The sequence below is a fragment of the Phyllostomus discolor genome, chromosome 9 (genome assembly GCF_004126475.2).
Source record: "Phyllostomus discolor isolate MPI-MPIP mPhyDis1 chromosome 9, mPhyDis1.pri.v3, whole genome shotgun sequence".
Taxonomy (NCBI): domain Eukaryota; kingdom Metazoa; phylum Chordata; class Mammalia; order Chiroptera; family Phyllostomidae; genus Phyllostomus; species Phyllostomus discolor.
Genome location: NC_040911.2, coordinates 98,315,367 through 98,337,029, shown reverse-complemented (window position 1 = coordinate 98,337,029; position 21,663 = coordinate 98,315,367). Strand labels below are relative to the sequence as shown.

Here is a 21,663-nt window from a genome sequence, read left to right as displayed (position 1 = left end):
TTTGGGTTAACGCAGCTGATCCCAGCCCAGCTCCAAATTCTTTCCTCTCATCAGATGGGGTCCCAGGATCGTCTGTATCGGCTGTTGTTGTTCCGACATCCGTCTCAGAACCACCGTGTTCCTGCCCCACGGAGAATTTTTATTAGTGTTTTCTTTGCAACACGAGCTTCTCCCTATCGCACATACATTGTTTTCGTCTCTTGAAGATTGTGTGGGTGAGAAAGATGTCTTCTAGACAACAAATCTTTGGTTCCATGAGAATTCTTAAGGCAATGTAAAACTCTCTTGGAATATCTTAGGATGCAAATAATTCAACTTTCAGACTTCTTAAAACATGAAAAGAACTGTATTACTTTTTAAAGAGTGGTTTGGTACTTAGAAATAGCATAGTATACCGGAATGCAAAAAAAAAAAAAAAAAAAGGCTGCAATCCTTAGCCCTGTTGCTAGGCAGTGGGAACAAGCTTAAAGTTAGGGTGCTGGTAGGTAAAAGGAGACTTCTTCAAGCAAAATAAGAAAACTCAGAATTCATTTTAGCAACCACAGAGCAAAATGAATGCAAGATCATAAGATGATATTCATGCACTTCTTCAGAACACACTCTTCATTGCTTGTTCTTCTTAATAGCTCACCGCCTCTATCTATGCAAATACTAATCATTAGAAATAATCAGACATGCTCGTTATTCTTCTAAATGTAATCTTTATTGGCGAACAGCACATTTTCCACGGTCAGAGAAAGGCCGGATGGGTCCAGCCCCACACGGAGGAGGAGCAACCTGAACTGTGCAGATCTCCAGGTGCTGGCCACGCACAGCCTGGCCAGTGACTCATCGCAGTGCTTGTCAAAGAGGGAAAGGCTGGACGCGTTCTTCAAAGACTAATTCGAGTTCCGCTACTGTGAGCGAGCTCCCGCTGACTGACCCTCCCGCAAGTAACTGCAAAGTCAGGGCCGGAGGAACCACCTCCCTGAAGGTGCAGGGAAGTCAACCAAACCCGGCGGATTCTAGCCTGAAGTCAAGACACATAGTCAGTGCTACATGGGCGCTACAACTCTGATTCAAACAAACAAACAAACAAAACCCTGGAATCTTTCTGGCCTGAACAATGAGAAGTCAGAGTTTAGAGCAACCACAGCCACTGAATAGTGCAGGGGTAAGGGTGGGGGGATCCTGAAAGTTACAGATGCAAAAACAGAGGAGGCCTCCACATTCTGAATACAGCCTTTTCCCAGATCTTTGTCTAGCTCCTGAACGGCATGGGGAAGATTCCGAGCAGCCTAGAGCAGGGGATGGAGAGAGAAAAATGAACTGAGATATTAGCTTCCACTCAGAAGACAGACTTGCAGTTTTAGTTGAACCAAGTTAATCACCTGCTTTTAAAAAAACATCACCACTCTTTGGAAAAGTAAAAGAATCTAAAGTCTCCATGATATAAAATGTACAATGTCCAAGATATAAACCAAAATTACTCATCATACAAAGAAATGGGAAAATGCAACCCAATTTTCAAGAGCTATTATAACCGCTCAAGCTGTAAAGGATAATGCATTCATGATGAATGAAAAGATAGAGAGCATCGGCGGGGAAAGAAAAAGTGCAGAGAAGAAACCAGACAGAAATTCTAGAAATGAAAAATACACACTATGAAATTAAAAGTTCCATGGGCAAGTTTAAGAGCAAATTGGAAATTACAAAGAAAAGAGTAGCTCACCCTGAAGACAGATCAACAGAACTAAGCCGGGTTGAAGAACAGAGAAAAGAAAAGATTTCTACATAAAATGAACAGAGCCCCTGAAACTTTCAGGACAATATCGGAAGATCTAAGATTAGTCAGGCAGCAGAGGGTTGAAACAGTTGAAGCCAAAGAAGGGATCCCATGGCCACGGGCACAGCGACGAATCTTTCCGCTCTACAGAGAACTTAAAAACACAGGTGGACGCCCTGGCTGGCGTAGCTCAGTGATTTGAGCGCAGGCTGCAAACCAAAGTGTCACAGGTTCGATTCCCAGTCAGGGCACATGCCTGGGTTGCAGGCCATGGCCCCCAGTAACCGCACACTGATGTTTCTCTCTCTCTCTTTCTCCCTCCCTTCCCTCTCTAAAAATAAATAAATAAAATCTTAAAAAAAAAACACACACACACACAGGTGGGGGCTGGGGGTGGGGGCCGGGGGTGGGGACCAAATGCCTGTTAGAAAAATTGGCAAAGGAGATGAACAGTTAACAGCAAATAAGTGTAAATGAGACTTAAACATAAGAAAGATGCCCAGCTTTATTCACAATAAGAGAAATGCAAAGCAAAACTATACTGAGATATCATTTCTCTGCCATCCAATTGGCAAATTCAAAAGCTTACCGGCAAACTCTGCCCACAAGACTGTGGGGAAATAGGCACTTGGAATGCTGCTGACGGGAGTGCTTCATGGTGCAACCCTTGGGAAGGGAAATTTGGCAATCTCTAACAAAATGATACGTGCATTTACTCTTTGCCCCATTGATACCGCTGTTAGGGATTTATCCTGCAGACACAGCTCCCTGAGTATGAAAAGCTATATATAGGATTATTCGCTGCAGCATTATTAGTAATAGCAAAGTATGGGAAACAATTTAAATGCCCATTCATAAGAAAGCGATTGCAGCCCTGGCTGACGTAGCTCAGTGGACTGAGCGCAGGCTGCAAACCAAAGCATCGCAGGTTCGATTCCCAGTCAGGGCACATGCCTGGGTTGCAGGCCACGGCCCCCAGCAACTGCACATTGATGTTTCTTTCTCTCTCTCTTTCTCCCTCCCTTCCCTCTCTGAAAAAAATAAATAAATAAAATCTTTAAAAGAATAAAGAAAGTGATTGAATAAAATACAGTATGACCACGCAATGGAATCTAAGAAGCTGTGAAAAAGAAGTGAGGAAGATCTGTGTGAGCCGGTGGGGAGTGATTTCCAGGACATACCAGGATGGGGGAAAGTAATAATAGGCTTACAGCTGTAATACAAATAATATAATCATTAATAAATAATAGCATAAGAATAAACTCTGTGTTTCACGTAATCACAACTGTAAACCTACTTTTGCCCCACCCTCTATTGTCAAGAAAAAAAAAAGTGCAAAACAGTAGAGAGAGAGAGAGAGTGTGTGTGTGTGATAGTATTTTTGCAAAACGAAGCACCGGAGGAGTAAACTAGAAATGAATCAATACCATTCGCTATATACACAGACGAGGATGAGGTGAGGGGGAGGGAGGGGAGGGAAACGGCTGAGGACACCTTGTTGTGGAGTTTAGCTTTTGAACCACTCACTCAGATCAAAAGAGGTGGAAAGCAGCCAGCCTGGACAATTGAACACAAGCAGAAACAAAGACTCTACCTGTACAGCCGATAAATGATGCAACCCAAAGAGAAAACTTCTGATTCAGAGTACTTAGAGACATGTTCTCACCAGATGCCCTTGGTGGGCAGGACTGGAAGAACCACAAAGAAATCCCGAATTCCTCTCCTAGATTTGTAGCTGAGAATGGTAGCCATGGCACGGTCCTTCCGAAAGTGCCCTGTGAGGGCTGCATGATAGAGAAAGTGAGGGAGTGCATTATTTTTATTGGAAATAGTTGGCCCCACTATGGGCGAATGAAGATATAAATATGGAACGGGTGGGGGTGAGGGAGAACTGGGGGTCTCACTGAGAACTCACAATGTAACTGATGAACAGCCCAGCCCCCCACTCAAACGACCCGGAAGTAGTAACACTGCAATATCAAGAAAGTGTACCCCGCACCCAAATCTTCTTCCTCACTACTGTGCCCCTACTAAAAGGGACAAATGACTAAGTCCATTGCTGGGGCAACGTCTTGTTGTGTCAGAAAGGAAGGGGGTGCTGGGGGCTGAAGGAGGCACGTTCCAAGGTCAAAGAAGCTGGCTCGACCCTCCGCCCACTGACCAAAGCTTGTGGCAGGTGGGGAGAATTCACAAGGCCATGATGATACTAAAAATAAGAAATGTAAAGGTGGGTGGGGGGCGGGACAGGAGGGTGTAGATCTTCTTTTTATTTTTTTAAGTGCAGCTTCTTTTTTTAAGATTTTATTTATTTATTTTTAGAGAGGGAAGGGAGGGAGAAAGAGAGAGAGAGAGAAACATCAATGTGCGGTTGCTGGGGGTTATGGCCTGCAACCCAGGCAGGTACCCTGACTGGGAATCGAACCTGTGACACTTTGGTTCGCAGCCCGAGTTCAATCCACTGAGCTACACCAGCCAGGGCTTAGGAGGGTATAGATCTTCTTTACACAAGAACATTAGCCAATAAAGATAGACTGAATGACGTGAATGAATGACGGGATTAGAAGATTGTACCTGCGGGGAAATTGTAATCATTGATTCAGGCAAGGATCCTCAGCTGATGCTGAGACCCACTGGAGAAAGGCCGCTGGGAACAGAACAGTCACGTGGCCTCGCGTGTTAACTTACAGCGGAGATATGGCGCAGACACCACCTTAGACGTGTGCCCACATGCGGCCTTACCAACGATGGACCAGGGCGGGCATCAGGTGTCTCCCAAGGTGACGCAGGGGAAGTAAAGCACATTGCCTGTGTGTTACGTTCGCCAAAAGGTGTATCCGAAGTCTACTCATAAGGAAACAATCAGACGAACTCAAGTTATTGGACATCCTAAAGGACAACTGGTTGGATCTTCAAAACTGTCAGTCTGCCCTGGCTGGTGTGACTCAGTGGATTGAGCACCAGCCCGGGAACCAAAGGGTCACCAGTTCAATTCCCAGTCAGGGCACATGCCTGGGTTGTAGGCCAGGTCCCCAGTAGGGGGTGCTCAAGAAGCAACCACACACTGATGTTTCTCTCCCCCTCTTTCTCCCTCCTTTCCCCTCTCTAAAAATACATAAATAAAATCTTTTTTTAAAAAGTCAGTCTGCCATGAGATGTGGAAAGGACAAAAGCTGGGGCTTGGGGGGAGCATTCTAGATTGAAAGGCCCTAAGAGACATGACAGCTAACTGCTATGTGTGAGCTTTGATTGGACCCTGGATCAAGAAAGAAATAAGAAAAACAGCTTCAAACATAGAATGAGATACTTGGGAAAATTCGAATATTGGATGTTATATCAGTTATTCAATTTTGGAGCCTGATAATGGCCTTGTGGTTATGGGGAAGAGTGTCCTTGTTTTGGGGAGACACAGGCTGAAGTATTAGAGGTGAAGGGTCATAATGGTTACAATCTCCTTTCAAATAATTTAAGAACAAATCAAAAACTATGACAAAATGCCTAGTGCCAATCCCTGGTGAGTCTAAAGTAAGGATACAAAGATGGTTATTATACTACTCTTTTACCTGTTCGATAGACTTCACATGTTTCAACATAAAAGTTGGGGGAAAGAATGAATTAGAAGCCCTGGCTGGTGTAGCTCAGTGGATGGAGCGCGGGCTGCAAACCAAAGTGTCGCAGGTTCGATTCCCAGTCAGGGTACATGCCTGGGTTGCAGTCCGTGGCCCCCAGCAACCGCACATTGATGTTTCTCTCTCTCTCTCTCTCCCTCTACCTCCCTCCCTTCCCTCTCTAAAAATAAAAAAATAAAAATTTTTTTAAAAAGAATGAATTGGGCAGGGAAACCCAGTTATAGGTGCTGAGAGAAGGGGCCCTCTTTCATCAATAGGTGTGAAGGTTGTTAGAACAGCAACAGGTAAGCCGTTTTGGCTCTCGTGAAAAAGTAGTTCCGCAGCCACGTCAGTGGAAAATGCCCTGTTAATTTATCTTGGGGACTGGAGACTCGGGAAAGAAAACAATTTATAATCAAGCGTTGTAGATGAATGAGGCTTCCAGCTGTCCTTCCCCGGGCGGTAAGTGAAACATTCTCAAATCGAACGATCTCCCTGAGGTTTGGTTTCTGGACACCCACCTGGCGGCACTTTTCAAAACCTGAGCCTGCGACGATCTGCCCTCACCCTGGTTCTTGAAACACGCACCGCACGCCCCAAACTTGCCCCGGCTGGCGCATGAACGCCACCTGCGTCTTTAAAGTATGGCAAAAGACCAAGGCACAGAGAGTATAGCGTGCTACCATTCGTGTGTACAGGTACACTGGTGCGTGCGGGCACACGGGTGTGTGCACAGAATATTTCTAGAAGAAACTCGTTAACTGTTTTCTCCAGCGAGAAAAACCAAGACGCAAAGGCCTCGGCCTTACCTTTTGTCCTGTTGTTCTATTTGCATTTTTTTCCATGTGTTCACTGTTCCGAAAAGATTTCAAAATTCATGGTGAAGAACTGCTGGGCGGGTGGATGGAGGAAGGACTGATGGATACACGGTTGGGTGGACAGAAAAATGAGTTTATGCAGAACTCTCGTTCTACACATTTGCTCCACAGTGTCCCTACCCCCTCCCACTCCCAGGTCCCAGTTACAGTGATCCTCGCTCCCGGCTAATCTCCCTGATTTGCACCCTGTTTGGCCTTTAGCTTAAGAGACAGAGCTTCTCTCAACTCGGCATCTCTCCTGACTTCCAAGGGCTCCCTCCCCACCCCCTACAGCCTCAAGAACTTTCTGCTAGCCCACTGCGCTGCGCTCCCAGCCAAGGGGACTTCATCCGTCAAATTCAAGCGCCCGACCACTTTATCTGCGAGGACAGAACTGAATTGCAGCACATTTCTTGGATGGGAACTGCTCAACCTCTAGCACAGAGAAGAATCCCATTCGCACCCCGGGAAGCCTTCTGATGAGTTTCCAGAGCCCCACGCTCCCCTGGGGCTGCCTGCTGACAACCTTTTCTCCTTCTCCACAGTGGCGTGCTTTCACAGTGTGTGCGCTCGTGTTACACAGCCCCTAGGACCTCATCACTCTGCGTGGCCTCTGCGTGGGCAGCGTGCTGGCTGCTTTCATCACCAGCAAAGGGCAGGGAGGACCGTGCAGAAGGCTGAGACACCTGGTCCTCCACTGCCCAGGATGTCAGGCTGTGGAAATGAGGACAGGGCAGCTCCAGGCAGGTGATGCCACCTGGAGAGCCGAGTCCTCAGGATGCCAGCCCCCGGCCGCATCACGGTCGTGATCCCACAAGCCTCTGCACAGAAGCGCCAAGGACCACCACGCCTCAGCCTTTCAGGAATAAAGAAGAGGTACAGGGGATCTCGCAGGGGTCCACCCAGATCCCCTTTACCAGGCGTACCCTCACCCCTACCTCCCATGGATGGGTAAGGGCTGGCTTCTAACAGCTCCCAGCACCCCGCCTCTCCAGCGAGTTGCCTTCTTCCAGAAGGGAGCCCCACCTCCACTCCAGCGGGGAGCCCGTGAGCCATGACTGGTGGGCACAGGCTCCCAACAGCTGGCCCCACTGTGCCCCTCACCCGCGCTCCATGGGATCCGGCTGAAGCTCACCTCCAGCAGAGACCACACAGCCTTACCAGCCCTTCCCCTGCCCCGTCTTGCTCCACCTCCCCCCCTCTGCCCTCACTGTATCCTGGGTCCAGGCTGTGTCTTTGGGGAGCTCCGCTAAGAGACCCTCCCCACACCGGCACCATCGCTGTGACGTGTTAGGTAGCTGACACCTCGGTAAAGCTCATGAGCACCGTCCAATGAACGCTCACAACGGTCCCATGGGGAAGGGAGGATTCTAACTCCCATTTTACAGAGGGGGACCCAAAGGCTTACAGCCCACGGGCGGTGGAACCACCTGTCAGAGCTGGCAGGGGCGAGGGACCCTGGCTGCTCCTGTCACGTTTAGGGAAACTGAGGGACCAGGCAGAACACCTGTGTGTCAGCTCCAGGCCACATTGTCCAGGTGTCCCCCTACAGAGCTCTCTCTGTCACCTCCCACCTCTCCGCCTCCAGCCAGAGTCACATCTTTAAGCACGAAACAAAACAAATCACACACACACACACACACACACACACCCTCCCCAAGTCGGAGCTTTCGTTTCAAACCTCCTGAGATAAACACTAACCAGCCTGTTCGCCAGACCTTCATCCCCAGACACGGAGTCCGCACACCTGGGCCCTGGGCTGTGCCGCGCACACCTTAACAGTCTGATTACCGGCGATGAGTATCTCACCTCGTGGAGCACACACGAGACAACACGCTGTGGTTCTCAGCGAGGCCCGAGAGCTGGCGTTCCTGGGAGGAAATCCGGCCTCCCAGGTAGGCAGAGCGAGGTCCACAAGTGTGCTGTTAGGGGGCCACAGGGCTCGCCTGTGCCATCCTCCCCAGCTACCCCACCCCGAGCCCCACCGGCATCAACAGTGTGTCAAGGTGTTTGGGAGCTGCTTCATGTATGCAGACACAATGCCGGGCGCTGCACATGCACTGCCCCCACCGAATCCTTAGGACCACCTGCATGGCGGGCAGTGCCGTTGGAGAGGTCAGAAAACCCATACTCAGAAGAGTCAGGGAACTCGCCCATGTTCACACAACTAGAAAACGCCAGAACCGGTGCTGGCGCCCAGGGCAGGCTGAGTCCCAAGCTCCCACTCTCCCGTCGTCCTAACTCTGACCCTGGGCAGACCTGGCCCAGGTCCGCATAATCCTCTGCAGCTGGCCTCACCGCACTTTTTAACAGAACGGCCCCAGAAGCCAGAGAGATGGAGAGAAGCGGTGGGACCAGCCGGTCCCTGCAGAATACAACCCTCAGCCTGCGAAGTGCACCCCCTTGCATCCCCACGGCAGAAACAGAGCAGAGAGACGGACAGACCTGAGCTCGTTCACGGACCCGTCAGCTATCACCATAGGAGGAGAAAGACAATAAAGGGAGCAAGGCTATTTTTACAATTTTTTCCTTTTCCGGGAAGGCCATTGGTGGGTGCTTCTGCCCTTGCTGGCGATAAAATGTGCCTTTAATTATTGGTTTGGGGCTGAGTCCACAAAGCTCTTTTCCTCCACTATTGTCAGAAGGAAATGAAAAACGCCAGCCTCCCAGGAGGCTGTCACTTGGGGCCACAGGCGGTCACAGACGTGCTGCTTGTGCGGGAGAGTGGGCTGTGTGTCTCGACCAGCGCCACCCCAGAGACCATCCCGACTGGAACATTAGCCTCGCACCTCTGTTACTATCACAGAGAGCAGGGCCGGCACCAGAGGCCACCTGCACTTCACCTTGACTTCCCTGCACATGCACGCCTCTTCAGAAAAGCATGATGGGCAGGACACCGAGGCTATATTTCTTTGCCTGCCCCTGCCCCTTAGCTCAACGCCTGAGTGTATTCCAAGGTCTTGCCAGCCTGACCCCAGTCTCTCTGGCCCCCAGGCTAGCCTAGCATGGCCGGCTGGGATCGAGACCTTTGACTCGGAAAGGTGTGGGCTTCCCCCTTCCCCTACATCACCCCCAAAACCTCCTCGGCGTCCCATTGCCTCCTTGAAAGGAGCCGCGCCCGTGGGCCAAGCAATTACAGCCACGGTGATGCAGACTCCAGAGACACAGGCGTGGTGATAAGGGAGTCGGGCTGAGGATTACCACGCCAGGCTTGCAGACTTAGCTGTGTGACCTTGACCGGGCCCCTTCCCAGGCCTCCCTGTTTCTGTAGGAGTTCTATATTGCTGTAGTTAAAGCTTACCCCAAAAGTTAGAGGCTCCGAACGACACATGGCTATTATCTCACGTTTGCTGTGGGAGAGCGATCCAGGCGTGGCTTCACCGGGCCCTCTGCTTGGGGTCTGTCTGTCACAGGCTGCAGTCCAGGGGTCAGCTTGGGCTGCGGTCTTACCTGAAAGTTCACCCGGGGGAGGAGCCACGTGGAGCTCCCTCCCGAGATGTGGGCGCATGCAGTGCCCTGGGGATGGTCTTCCTATACGAGGTGCCAACGAAGCTCAGCCTGGGAGGGCAGATGAGACTGAGGGAGGAGCGACCGGGAGGAAGGAACGACAAGGTCAAAGGCCAAAAGCAAGCAAGTGAGGCTGTGTGCAGTTTGCCAGCAGCCAGATGCAAAAGATAAGGGTGGGCAGGGTCAAGGCCAAGGTTAAGGAGGTAGGTTAGAATCCTATTGTGGAGAACCTCGAACACTAAACTTAGTTCAGACGTTTTTCTTTTTTTTTTTAAAGATTTTATTTATTTATTTTTAGAGAGGGAAGGGAGAGAGTTAAAGAGAGAGAGAGAAAAACATCAATGTGCGGTTGCTGGGGGTCATGGCCTGTAACCCAGGCATGTACCCTGACTGGGAATCGAACCTGCGACACTTTGGTTCGCAGCCCGTGCTCAGTCCACTGAGCTACACCAGCCAGGGCTAGTTCAGACGTTTTTCAAACAGCAACACAGAGTGAGAGAATCCGAGCTGCGGTTTGGGGAGGAGGATGTGACTGCATCGTGAGGAATGCATTTGATCCGGGTGAGAGGCCGAATCGGGGCAAGTAATTGCAATAATCCAGCCACAAGTTCAAGGGGGGCTACAGTAGCAGAGAGGTAAACTTCAAAATCCCAGGGGAGTCTTTAAACCCACACAGCGCGCCAAAAGGCAGCCAGCGACGAACAGGGAGGTCTTGCCCTCTCTCCGGAGGAGATGTTGCCTCCCGACCTGGACTCTGCGGGAGAACGAGCTTTCCAGCATCAGCGCGTTCTGGAAGCCAATTTCCCAGCTGCCTCACGCGTGGAAGAAACAGCCGGCCCACTGCTGGGTGGTCACACCCGCACAGACGCACGGGAAAGGCAGCTCAGTTCCAGGCGTGAGCTCTGCCCCCAAACCTTCCCCAGGCCCCAGCTGAGCAAAGGGAAGATTTCCTGTAGAGTAACCAACATGTGTCTGTCTGTAACCGTAAATAACCCTAAAGCTAAGCCTTGTTGCCTCCAATAGCCAAAGCGCCCTGACCCTAGGCCACCACTACTCCGTATTGGCGAAGAGTTCATTCATTCCCCAAGGAACGCCTCTACATCCTTTTTTTTTCAATTGTGGCACAATACATATGACATAAAATGTGTGTCTTTGCTATTTTTAAGTGTACAGTTCCATAGTGTTACGTACATTCACATTTTTAGGCAACCAACCTCCAAAATTCCTTTCACCTTGCACCTCTGAAACTCTATACCCATGAAACGACTCCCCGGTCCCCACCCCTCTGAGCCCCTGGCAACCACACTTCTACTTTCCGTCTCTAGGAGCAGGTGCGACCGCTCTAGGACCCTCAGCAGGGAGGAACCGTGCACTGTTCATCTTTCTGTGTCTGGTTTATTCCGCTGAGCACACTGTCTTCAAGGTTCACTCACACCGTAGCGTGTGGCAGAGTCCGCTTCCTCTCTGAGGCTGACTCATAGTCCCTTGTGCATGCATCCACGCCCCATTTCGTTTATCCATTCACTTATCCATGGACACTCGGGTTGCTCCCACCTTTCGGCTATTGTGGATTATGCTGCTGTGAGCCTGGGTGTACAAACATCTGTTCGAGACCCTGCTTTCCGTTCTTTGGGGGCGTACATGCAGACAGCCAGTGGCTGGATCATGTGATAATTTCTATTCGATTTCCCTGAGGGTCCACTGTTCTGATTTCCGCAGCAGCTGCACCATTTTACGTTCTCACCGACAGCGCACAAGGGTTCCGGTTTGTCCAACAACTGGTATTGTTCTGGGTTTGGATAGCGGCCTCCGGCTGGGGTGGAGGTGGTATCTCGTTGTGGTTAAGATTTGCATTTCCCTGATGATCAGTGACACTGAGTGTGTGCTTGACGCCCATTTGTGTAGCTTCTTTGGAGAAAGTCCTTTGCCCCTTTTTAATGAGGTCGCTTGGGTTTTGTCGTTTAGTTGTAGGAGCTCTTTATGCATTCTAGCTGTTAACCGCTTATCAGGTATACAATTTGCAAATGTTTTCTCCCATTCCAGAGGTTGAACGCCGGACCCCACCACATCCTTAAGGACCACCACCCCCGAGCCTTTTCTATCGACCCTCACATCGCGCCGGTCTCCGAAGCCACTCCTTCCTGCACCGCTCCATCCCAGGTCCAGCTCCTCCCACTTCTCCCCTCCCCTCCCAAGACAACTGACAGGAGTCTCTGGCCCTCAGGCCTTACTCCAACCTAGCACGGCTTCCCCCTGATGATCGCAAAATAACCTGATGTCAAGGTCATTCCCAAAGGCCCAGTAATTTAGGTTTAGATTTACTCAAGGGCCACTTATTGAAATATGCTCTTGAAATTTCATTGTGTGTTGGGCAGGAGGTGGGGGGAGGGTAACTTCTTTGCCAACCATTTGAAAAACGTTGGAATCTTGGGCTAAGTTTTGTGGCAAACGGCAGCATTAGGAGTCTTCCAGAACGAGTTTGAGAAAACAGTGTATAACGTTGACGGAAACAGACAGGTTCCGTACCACTGATTTTTTCAGAAGATTCAGAACCTGCGAAAGTTAAGTACGTCTGAGTGCTGGCGGGAGACCGCATCGCTGATGAGAGGTATTACCGGATTCCTACACTCCTGGTGAAGTATGTCGGGGATCGTGACACAGGAATGTTTCAGAAACCTAATTAGGAGGGGGAAGACATCGTTAGCCAGAAAGCCACGCTGTATCTCATGGTAATTCTTCTCTAAGCATCATGAACTGCTGAGAAATAATTAGGTGTTATAACCACATTATTTATGTCTGATTTCCATGCCAGGACCCACTGCGGCATTTGCGAATCTCAGGCACTTCTTAGACTTTTTAAAATTTTTTCACTGTGCGTGATTATTTGCTAAGCATAGTATGGGGACAGCTGTGGGATGCAAGTGATTTTAGGGAGCATGAGAATGAATAGTTTGCTCTGATTTAATAGCATTAGGCCATCTAATATTGCATGTATATTTTGGCTATTTTTCGTTTATGCCAAGTGACGTTGGTTTTCCGTTTATCATAGTGATACAAAGTTTCCTTTTAAAATAAATCTACTTAACTGAAAAAGAGTAAGTTGATTTAAAGAAAGACGCTAAGTCAGTGATGGTACAGGTATTGTACTGCTATTATCACAGTACAGTGATATAGTCAATGGACATGGTAAAATACTACTCTTAAATAACAGGGAATCTTGATGAGATCTAACAACTTCTTGGCTATTGTTTCCTTCTCATTGTGTTCTTTTTCTTTTTTAAATGAAATGTATGGTGGTAATATTGGTTGATAACATTATGTTCTTTTAAAGCAATTTCCTATCATTTCCAGGATCTTAGGAGGGCAGGCTCTGACACCTATTTGCCGGCTAATCGAGTCAACAGTTCACTGATCGAAGAACCCTGCCACCTGATCCACAACATCGCGCCTTATTCATTCAGTTTGTAGGGGCAGTAACAGAAGCATCTAGAACACATCAACTATTTAGTGCATGCCAGGCACTCAGTCAAATCTGAAAAGAATCACGGTTGGAAAAGAGTTGGAATCTTGTGCTGAATTTTGCAGGAAACCGCAGCACTAAGAGTTTTCCAGAACAAGAAGGAGAAAACAGTTTATAACTTTGACCATAACAAGGGCTGGTGCAGTAACACTGATTTTTCAGACGGTCTATAGCCTGCAAAAGTTAAGTGGATGTGAGTCCGAATGCAGAGTAAATGGCTGTTGAAAGGCATTATTATTACAACAACTAACAATCAATGCAAGCATCGCGGTGGATGCCTGGGTTGGAATGCTGGAGGGAGAAACGGGGGGGACGCTGCCCACGGAGGTCTCCTGGTCTCACCCTGAGATCCGCCCTCCTCAAACCCCCTCGGCCACGTGGGCTTCGCTGGCCGCAAGCAGGTTCGTCCTGCTCAACTTCACATGCCCGTGTCTGGCGCAGGGCAGAAGGGACAGATGACTGTATTTGGAAACAGAGTCTCTGCAGAAGTAACTGAGTGAAGAGGAGGTCACACTGGATCAGAGCGGGCTCTAAACCTGCTGTCTTTGTGAGAGGAGGGAGCAGGACTGGACAGGGACACACAGGTGGGCACGGGGAAGGAAGACATGTGAGGACGGAGGCCTAGGTATGCACATATACAGATATGTATGCACACATATGCACACACATATACATACATGTACACATGCACCCATATATGTGCGTATACATACACATACATATATATGCATGTTGAATAACTCATAACGACAAAAATAATGACAATAATTTACCCTCCAGAGTAGTACCGGGGGAAATATTTTCCACAACCTGCACATTTTCAACCTGCCCCCCAAAACAGTAGTTCTCCAACAAGCACAGTTTTGCTACCCAGGGGACTTTCATCATCCTTTTTTATTGGAGTCATTTTTGCTTATTACAACGCTCAGTCATTTGCCTGTGGCCGTGCCAGGGCTGCTGCTAACCACCCTACAAGGCGCAGAAGACCCCACAACAAAGAGTCCTCCGACCCAAATGGCAATAGCTCCCGGCCTGAGAAACCTGCCTAGAAACACAACATATTCAAGTTGGAAGAAACGTCTCAGAGGGCACTACAAGTCCCCCATTTTCCTGATGGGTAAACTGAGGCCCAGAGAAAGAAACTGCTTGTCCAAACAGATGGAGCGAGGGGGTGGCAGAGCTCAGACTAACACTCAGGTTTCCTTTGCCCCGGCTGGCTGGCGTTTGGGCCCCTGAACCACAGGGCCCCGTGGCCGGGAACGAGAGCGGATTCGGAGCTGCTGGAGAACAAGCGGGCCTCTTGCCCCGCCCCCCACCACAAACACGAGTCCTGACTCATCATCGGAGCCAGAGACCGACAGCAGGCAACCCCGGGCTGGCTGAGAACCGCCTCTAACCCTGCGCTTGGTACACCACGCCGTTCCCAGCGCTGAAGGCCAAGTCACGGCAGTCAGCGGCGTGGCGCCCACCAACCTCCTCCACGCTGGGCCAGCGGCCCAGATTGCTAAGGAGACGCCCCTCTGCCGCCAAACACCGTAGCAACGCCGGGCAATGTTCTCTGCTCCCTGGGACCTCAGTGCTGCAGCCGTGGGGGGGGGGGGGGGGGGGGGGCGGGGGGTCTCCTACCTGCTACGGAATGGCAGATGAGTCCCCAGACAAGGAATGGAGACGCTGTGGTTGTCGCCAGACTTCCTACAGCATTGCAGGAAGCACAGAACCAACCCTGCCTACCACGCTGCCGTCTTCCCTCACCCCAACGGGGAAGGAGGAGAGGGGAGAGCAGGTCCCTGCTGGGAGTATGTAGTAAACCGAAACCAAGATTTTACCTACAGCCCTGGTTGGGTTGCTCAGTAGGTTGGAGCATCACCCCCGGGCACCCAAAGGTTTCCTGTTTGATTCCCAATCAGGGCACGTACCTAGGTTGTGTGTTTAACCCCTGGTCAGGGCAGGTAAGGGAGGCGACTGACCGATGTTTCTCTCTCACATCAATGTTTCTCTCTTTAAAAAAAATCAGTGAAGCCCTGGCTGGTGTAGCTCAGTGGATTGAGCGCGGGCTGGGAACTGAAGTATCCCAGGTTCAATTTCCAGCCAGGGTACGTTCCTGGGTTGCAGGCCATAACCCCCAACAACCGCACATTGATGTTTCCCTCTCTCTCTCTCTCTCTCTCTCTCTCTCTCCCCCTTCCCTCCCTAAAAATGGATGAATAAAATCTTTTAAAAAAAAAAAGAAACATTAAAAAAAATCAGTGAGTGTATCCTAGGGTGAGGATTAGAAAAAAAAAAAAAGATTTTATTGGCAGGTCCCCAGCACAGACTGGTTATCTTGCATACTAATGAGTAACAGAGCCACTGCCTCCACCGGGGATCTTCAGAACTGTGTAGATTTTTCCATCAGAAACCAACTTAAGTAGATCGACTGGGCTGAAAGCATGGGCTATTCCCAGGTCTTCATGGTGACCACGGACCCAGTCTGCATCAAGGCCTGGAATTCCCGAGTCAACCATGGAAATGCACGGCAGCTGAGATGGAAACAACCAGCTCCGTCCGAGGCTCTGCAGTGCACAAAGCACCTCCACGTCCTGGACCTCGCTGCACCTCTGCCACCCCTGGGAGAGGCTGCAGAGCAGGAGACACATCTGGGCTCAGAGGGCGCAGTGATTTGTCCAAAGTCACACACCTAGAAAGGAGGAGAGCTGAAGTTCTGAAGTTCACATTCAGGCCTTGTAACGCTCTGCCTTCTCTCCATCACACACACACACTCGTGGAAATGTTGGTGGTCGATCAGAGTCCAATCCACCGAGCCACCCCTTGCCCGCTGGGATGGCCCCCACCCTAGGGCTCCAAACAAGACTCTGAAGGCTGCCCCTGCTTCAGATCGCTTACCCCACCCTTGCCTGGGCCCTTGGAGGCTGGCACGTGCCTGTCCCCTTCATCTGATCGGGCCTGGCCAACGGGGAGTCTCAGCAAGATCAGAGGACGAAGAAGCATGGCGTCCTGGCATCAGGTTGCCTGTGTCCCTCAACCGAAGGTCGCTGGTGCTCTCGGGACACTCTCTGTCTCCACAGTCCCTCCTCTGGATTCCGGGACCGATCCCCCATCCCTCCTGACCTAAGACTAGCAACAGCCAGTCGAAATGTACAATCTGTCGGGTGATGATAGGAAACTGAGGAGAAAAAGGACACAGGGAGGAGAGGCCTGGGAGTGGGGAGCATTGCCTTCTCTGCCCGTCCTTCCCATGCGGACTCACACTGTGTGAGTAGCCACACTGTGTGGACGAGAATGAAAATCGTTTCAGCAGAAATGAAGGAAGAAATGGATACAGGGGTTTTTTTTTTCTTCTCATTTCACAAGGAATCTCTTAAAAATAAACAGGAGGCCCCAAGAGAAATAAGGCATCGTTGGCACCATCATAGTGCTATGAGAAGAGAACAGAGGCATTGCCGGAGACCCACACTCATCCCAGGGACGGCTGGAGTAGACTTGGAGCCTCTGGGGACCAGACGTGAGGGGACGGAGACTAGGATGCGAATGGGCACCAGGACAGCTCTGGAAGCCAACTCAGTCGCTGCAGACCACCCACCACCAGCCAAACAGCCCCCTGAGCTGCCCAGAGCCAGACAAGGGCCTTCCACTGGCGACTGCTCAGAGGCCCCCAAGGACCACCCCGCAGGAGGACGCCCAGCTAACGAAGCTGCTGTGGGTCAACCCTGTTGTCCACAGTCTCGGATGCCTCTAAGTGCCACTCCATGCCACCGTCTTCACGTCCAGAGGGCTGCTGGCAGTGCACGGGGGCAGCATTTCCTCACAGCAGTCCGTAACTGAGAACCCCCAGACGCCCCGCAGCAGGTGAGTGCAGAGACGAACGCGGGCGGGCGTGCACCACGGAACGCCACGCGGCAGTGGAAAGGCACGCACCGCCGGTACTTGCGCCAACTCGGAAGCTCACGTTGAGCGCTGAACTGCGTGCTGAGCAATGGAAGGCAGGCACAGAAGAGTGTGCATTCCGTATCGCTTCACTCACGTGAAATTGGAGAAGACACGAAGCTGCTCTCCAAGTGGCAAAAGACACAAACAGCGGTTGCCCGGGGGAGGCGGGGCCCGGGGCTGGGGGTGGGGGAGGGGCTTCAGGGGCAGCAGGAAGGAACTCGCTGGGGTAACGGGAAGGGTCTGTACCTTGACAGGTGTGTGGGTAACACAGGTGCGTGCCTTTACCAAAACGGAGCAAACCATGCCCTGAAGATCTGTGTGTGTCACTCTGTGTAAAGTGTGTAAGGACTTTTGAAGGAGTTTTTAAAGAGCGTGGGCTTTGGAGTCGGGCAGAGCAGCCCCTAGACTCTCAACCATGGGAACCCGATGGATTCTGCTTTGTGTTTAGGCCGGTCTGAGATGGTTCCTGGCCAATCCGGCCTCTCCCCGTCTCCGCGAGTGCGGCGCCTTGCGCGGAGCGTGGCATGCACCCTTAGCTCAGCAAATGGGGCCAAATGAACCATTAAAAGCGGTGCTGGCTGTATGGTCCTTGGAGCATTTTTAGGAGTGGACTTTGTTCGCACAAACAAAACCTTATCTAAAGCAAACAGAAGTGATTCCTGAAAACCGTTTCCTTGTTTAAGGGTCATTGGAAGCTCCCAAGACCCACCTGGCTAGTCACGCCACACAGAGCCACAGAGAAGCCCTGGGTGCCAGGTGCTTGAGAGGGAGCAGGGGGACAGACACCTGACGCGTGCTCGACCCCGTGGAGCTGGTGTTCTGGAGGGACAGACGATAAAAATGTAAATTAAACTCTGATCCGAGGTCATTGCAGATACTGATCAGAGCTTGAGAACAAGGAAACGGGGCTGTGAGAGAATGTGACGGCGGGGGGGGGGGGGCATGCTTCAGGCAGAGGCTTGGGGGGGGTGGGGGGGGCTCTCGGAGGAGGGAACGTCTATGCCAAGACGAAGGGGGAGGAGAAGGAGCCCCGAGCAGGGCTGGCTGAAGCAGTCCAGGTGGTTGGTGCACGGGGGCAGCGTCCCTGAAGCCTTGGCCCTCATATTCCGAAGAGGCAGGCTGAGCTAATACCACAGGGCTGGGGCTGAGCCTGACCGTGTTGCCCTGCCACCCCCTTGCTGGGCAATCCCCACCTCCAGCCTCTTGCCCTCTCTGGGCTTGGTTTCACGATCTGAGAGAAGGCTTGGCCACACAGTCTCCCGCAGCCAGTCCGACGATGACGATCCCAGGGCATTTGACAGGACACTTGCAAAGCACAGGCTGTGCCCTCTAGAGACGTTCAGTCCCAAAGCACAAAAGACCAACGGGCAGAGTCCCTCGCCCCACCCCCAGCAGTGTCCTCTGGGCTAAGAGGGATGAGGACCAAGGCTCGGAGGCTCTGACAGCTTTGTTGCTGCAAAATGAAGATGTTCTTTCTTCCAGCCCCGTCTGCAGGAATAAAACCAGGTGGCAAAAACCCAGAGTGCTCCGCTGAGCTGTCGGCAGCCCTCCGACTGGCTGCAGCCTTGGAAATAAATGGTCCCGTCAGCTGCTGAGGAGGGTGAGCTCAGGATTTCAGATGAAAATGAAATAAGAGGGAACGCAGCCCAGAAGCAATGCAAAGTAACGACGGGACACTAAAATCTTCCACTGCAGCAAAAGTGGTGCGTGGGGGTGCTGACCTCAGGCGTGGGGACATGGGGGATGAGCTCACACCCAGGGGCTGGCTGGTGGGCCCCGAGCTCCTGGGGTCTGTGGGCTGTCTGAGGGAGGCTGGTCCGGGCTGGCAGGGCCACTGCTTTCTTGCCCCACCCCCACCCCGTCATCTTGCTATAAAGCCTTACAATCTTGCCTGTCCCCACATCAAACAGCCTACAATAACAGACCGGTGGACGGGCCGGCCTTGCGCTCTGTGCTGAGGACAGAAAGCCTCAAACCTTACACTCCTAGCAGGAGGGCGATAGGCGACAGTCCCCGAAATGAGACGATGCAGAGAAGACAGCCATTTAAAAAGCCATCATCTACCGGCACCTGCAGTCCAGCTGGAAGTGAGGTTCAGCGTCCTTCTGCGTGGCAATCACAGCTTCTTGTGATCCTGAGCAAATCACTTACCTGTGTCTTGGTTCTCCTGTCTCTAAAAAGAGGGGGGGGGGGGGGGGGGAAGTAGAGGTCCTGACCACACCAGGTTATTATGAATTAAATGTAAAAATCTGAGAACAGTAACTGGCACATAATAAGTACTCTCAGTGAGCTCGTTTATTTGAGTTTTTATAAATGTATTGTTTCATATTCACATTAAATGCATCTCTGCATATACAAGTAAAAAGCAGCGTAGTACCAACCAAGCTCAAACACCCATCTGAGTTCATTGACACTAAGAAGCTACAAAATGGGTTCTTAGCAAGCAACCTCCTCACTCTCCCCTCCCACATCTACCGAATAAGCTTCAGCGATGATGCCCAGCCTCTCTCAGAGCCTTGCTAGTGCACAGCAGCTGTTAAAGAAAAAAGTTGAGAGCCAGGGTTAAAATTTCAAATGCTTGTAGGAGTCAGGAAAGAAAAGTAGAGGAGTAAAGGGAGCCCAGTGTTAGGCATTAAGGAATAGTGGAGACTGTGGCAAACTGGAGAACCCAGGCCTTTTCTAATGGAAAAAGTCACCACCAGCTTGAGCCAATTATACCAGTAAGTTCAGGGTCAGCACATTTTCTAAGCTGTCAAGAGAAGCCAGAACTCCAGATTTTTATATGAAATTTTCAAATATTGGTACATAATTTGTTATTTTAAAAACATGACAGTTGGAGCAAGTTGCATCTGTTTGTACCCTCTGCGTTGAGGGGCAGAGCCTTCCCTGCTGTTAACTGCCTGCCAGGCAAGCGTTCTTTCCCTGCAGGAGCCAGAACATTCTGGCTGGGCTGAAGCAACAAGGAACTCCAGACAGAGCTTAATTAAGCTCCACTCTAATGCCTATTAGTTGGTAAAGGCCCTGGAGAGAAAAGTGAGGGGCAGAGCCGCCTGAGGGCTGGAGCAGTGGAGGGAAGCCGGGAGAAGGAGGTGGGCTTTGAGGGTGTCAGGACTAGGAGGAACTGGGGAGCAAACCACAATCCAGGGGAGGGACCAAGGAGGGGAGGCCTTAGGAGGAACCGAAAGCTGCATCGCCGCCGAGCTTGGCCCGGGCAAGTGCAGGTCCAGGACAGGATGCTGTGACACTCTCTGCTCAGGAGGGTGCTCCGACGCTGCTCCAGGCTGACGGCGCTTGGAGATGGCACGGAGGCTGCAGGGCCTCCCGGGAGAGAGGACAGTGCACACTTCTGAGGATGTGGCCTTCGCTGGGCTGGAAGTCCTCCACCCCACACAGACTTCTGGCAGCTCACGGGTCTGCTGGCTGAAGGCTTCCGCGTGAGAATGGACATAAGCTCCCTGGGGCTGGACGTGTGTCCTGAGTGCTTGCTCAGTCCCCAATGAAAGTGTGTCCCATGAGATCCAATGAATGAAACCAAAGAACAGAAAGCAAGACATCAAAGAGCAGAGTGCCTGACCACACTTGCAAAACTGGAAATTTCCCCCAAAGCAGGGAAACTGAGCAAGGGCTCTGGCGCACCTGGCACGCTGCAGCCAGGAGGATGCATGGTGTTTGCACAGAGGAACACCTCGTGTGGCATGCTGGGAAAAGGACAGTGACACCCCATAATGAGAAGAGTCAGCGAGGCCTAAAGCAGCCCCAAAGGGCCCAGGGGACAATGCACAACCTATCGGAGCTCTAGCAGGTGTCCTGGATAGTTCTAGAACTAGAGCCAACTAGAACCCCCGCCCTGGTAGATGGCACAGCTGAGAGGCTCAAGGCACCGAGGGGACTGTGTCCCGTCACACAGCCTGTCTAGGGGCACAGGCTGGACCATAAGCCAGATGTCCTGACTCCCCACCCAGAGCACCCTGGCCTGGAAGCAAAGCCGGGGCTGGGGTGAGGCACATGGGGTCCCCGACTGGGGTGCACAGTGAAAGAAGGTGCCCAAAAGCTCAGTCGTCACATTAAGTAACACTGGGCGGAGCATCTGAGATCTCCCTCCCTGGCATATGTTGTCAGTTTGGCTCAAATAAACTCTTATGAAAAGAATTTTTTAAAGATAAACAACATTTTGATAGAATATTTTTAAAATCCAAATCAGTGCAAAACAAACCCACGATGAGCAAATCATCAACATTTAAAATAAAGCTTTAAGTAAAGTTGCACCCTTGCATGCATGCCGCAGCCTCACCCCCGGCCCCCTGATCCCGGCCCCTGACCAAGAGTGCCAAAGGGACAGCTGGCTGAGACCTGAAGGAACTAGCTGTGTGTAAGTCCGTGGAAGGTCACAGCAGACGGAAGGACAAAGCTTGTTCGGGGTGTCAGAGGCACAGAGACAAGGCGGAAGGCCTGGAGAAGAGTGACCGCAGGGGAGGCGGTGGG

The 21,663-nt window shown here is 51.2% G+C and overlaps 1 long non-coding RNA gene across 1 annotated transcript; it reads left to right on the top strand.

Moving 5' to 3' along the window:
- The first annotated feature begins 200 nt into the window (after window positions 1-200).
- On the top strand, window positions 201-19,821 carry LOC118496918. The gene is made up of 3 exons (XR_004899474.1): window positions 201-211; window positions 12,172-12,175; window positions 19,459-19,821. It is a non-coding gene; the product is annotated as an uncharacterized LOC118496918 (long non-coding RNA).
- The last annotated feature ends 1,842 nt before the right edge of the window (window positions 19,822-21,663 follow it).